Raw genomic sequence first — 2,500 nt, forward strand, 5'->3', positions numbered from 1 at the left:
CGAGGGTTCTCGGTCGGAGAGCCGGGCGGGGGTTTAAAGACTCGGGCGGCCCGATGCGACCCGGGGGGCAGCCGGGCGTGCTGCCGGAGGGGCCGGGGGGTCGGCGCGCGCGGGCGCCGCACCCCCCCATGCCCGCCGGCGCGGCCCGTGCATGCCCCGCGGGCAGCCGGGACGGAGAGGGGTACCCTGCCCCCTCTCTCCGCGGTCTGGTCTCGGCGGAGAGACGCCGCGCGGTCGGCTTGCGCCGGCCTGCCTCGAACGCGCGACCCCGGCGCGAGCGCGTGCTCGCCGCCGGGACGGCGAGCCCCCACCGCGGGTGGTGCGGACGCCGAGCCCCAGCGCATCCCTTCTCCTCCCTGGCCGGTGCTCTCAGTCTCCCGCCGTGGCCGTCGGCGGCACCCTTCCTTCCCTCCCCCCCCCGCCCTGCCCCGGCACTCCGCCATCCGGCGCGCCTGCCTCGCTCTGCCCGACCCGGCTTCGCTGGGCGGCAGGCGGGCGGCGGGCGGGCGGGCGGGGGCGGCCCCTCCCGGTCTCCGCGTGGAGGCGGGGAGAGCGGGCGCCGTTCCCCGTCCGTCCCGCCTCGCCCGTCTGCCTGCCGCCAGGCGTCTGCCCGCGGAAGGGACGGGCGAGTGCGTGGCGTCGCTCGGGAGGCTGCGTGTGTGCAGGCGGGTGTTGGGTGCCGTCTCCGGGGCGGCGGAGCTGGAGGCCGGTGAGGCGAGCGAAGGAGCTCGGAAGCGTGCGGCTGGCGGGTCGCGGGCGCGCGGGCAGCGGGTGGCGCCGCTCCCAGCGGCGGCCGGGCTCCGACGCCGGGGCTCCGCGGGGACCCACACCCCGGTCCCTGAGGCAGGTGGCGCGGCTGGCGCGCCGCTCCCTGCTGGGCCAGGCCGAGCCGGGCGCCTGGGCCGGACTCGAAGCGAGAAAGGGGTTGTCCCAGGTCGGGAGCGAGGGCTCCCCGCCCCTCTCGTTCGGGTCTGTTCTCCCCCCCCCCCCCCTTTTTTTTTCCCTCTGTGCTTGTACGGTCAGTGAGGCGTGCCCTCTCTCTCCGCTGTCCCTTGCTCAGCAGCCGGCGTCGGCGTGAGGAGGGAGGCAGAGCGGATGGGGGCCCTCAGGGGGCTGCGAAAGCTGCCCGGTCCCCCCGCGCGCGCGGTGGGGACCGAAACCGAGACAACTCTTAGCGGTGGATCACTCGGCTCGTGCGTCGATGAAGAACGCAGCTAGCTGCGAGAATTAATGTGAATTGCAGGACACATTGATCATCGACACTTCGAACGCACTTGCGGCCCCGGGTTCCTCCCGGGGCTACGCCTGTCTGAGCGTCGCTTGACGGTCAATCGTCACCCCCATTGCCGCGTTGGCGCAGCGGTGTGCCGCCCCTCGGGGGGGGGCCGGGGGGGGCGGCGGCGGCGGCGAGTCGGTGGGGGGGCGGCGGCGGCGGTGAGTCGGCGGCGGCGGCGGAGCCGGGACCACCGGTGCGTGCACCGGTGGCCCCGGTCTTCCGGCTGGCCTGCCTGCCCGGCTCCGGCCGACCGTCCGCCTCCACCGTCCGCGGCCGGCGTGCCTTGCCCTGCCCTCCCTCCCCTCCGAGCCCGGTGGCCACCGCTGCCCTGCGCGGTGTGTGCGGTGTGGCGCGGCTGGGGCGCCTCGCAGGCCCGCGCCGCCGGGGAGAGGGGGTGCCTCTCCTCCCCGTGTGGGCCCGGGCCTTCGTCCCCCTAAGTGCAGACTCGGGAAACCCCCGCTCCCGGAGCGCCCGCTGTGCGGAGTTCGTCCCGCCGGGCCCCCAGGTTCGGTCGGTCGCGGTGGCCCGGCACCTGCCGCCGCCGCCCGCCGCCACCGCCAGTGCCCGCCGTACGACGGCTCTCCTCCACCACTCTCCCGGTGGTGCGCTGGTCCCCCGTTCCCCTCCGGCGGGGGGGGACGGCCGGCTGCCTTTCTTCCCCTCCCCTTGCCCTCTCCCTGCCCCGACTGCTGCCGCTTCGGCGCCCGCCGAGCCCCCTCTGCCCCCCCCCGCGGCGCACCCGCGTCCGTAGTGCGTGCCGAGCCACTTCCACCCGCCGGCTGGCGTCAGCCGCGGCGTTGCGTTGAGGCCGGCAGCGACGGCGCGCGGGTGTCTCCGCGGGGCGGTGGTGTGGGGCAAGCGCGGGCGGCGCCGTTCGGTGGCGAGACGGGGGAGGGGGGGGGGCAGAAAGGGGGGGGGGAGGGGCGCTGCCGCGCCGTCGTCCCGTGCCGGGGCGAGAGCGGAGGTCAGCGGCCGGGGAGGAGGAGCCAGCCGCGGCCGGTGGAGGGGCTGTGCGCGAGTGTGCGAGTGGGCGAGCGAGCGTTTGGGAGCCGGGCCCGGGGGAGGTGCGGACCTCGCCCCCCGGCCCCGCGCGGCTGTCTGCGGGTGGGTACCGCGGTGGTACCGCACCGTGCTGCCGCGCGCGTGTGTCGGAGGGGGGGGCCCCTCGCTGCCCCTCCGTGGCGGCGACTCGCGGGTCGCCGCGCCGCTTCCCCCTCGATCCTG

General features: G+C 77.4%; 1 non-coding gene across 1 annotated transcript; it reads left to right on the forward strand.

Moving 5' to 3' along the window:
* Nucleotides 1–1,166: 1,166 nt before the first annotated feature.
* Nucleotides 1,167–1,319, forward strand: LOC138065073 (5.8S ribosomal RNA). The gene has a single exon (XR_011138235.1). It is a non-coding gene; the product is annotated as a 5.8S ribosomal RNA (ribosomal RNA).
* Nucleotides 1,320–2,500: the final 1,181 nt, after the last annotated feature.

The sequence above is a fragment of the Struthio camelus genome, unplaced genomic scaffold, assembly GCF_040807025.1.
Source record: "Struthio camelus isolate bStrCam1 unplaced genomic scaffold, bStrCam1.hap1 HAP1_SCAFFOLD_86, whole genome shotgun sequence".
NCBI classification, from domain to species: Eukaryota; Metazoa; Chordata; class Aves; order Struthioniformes; family Struthionidae; genus Struthio; species Struthio camelus.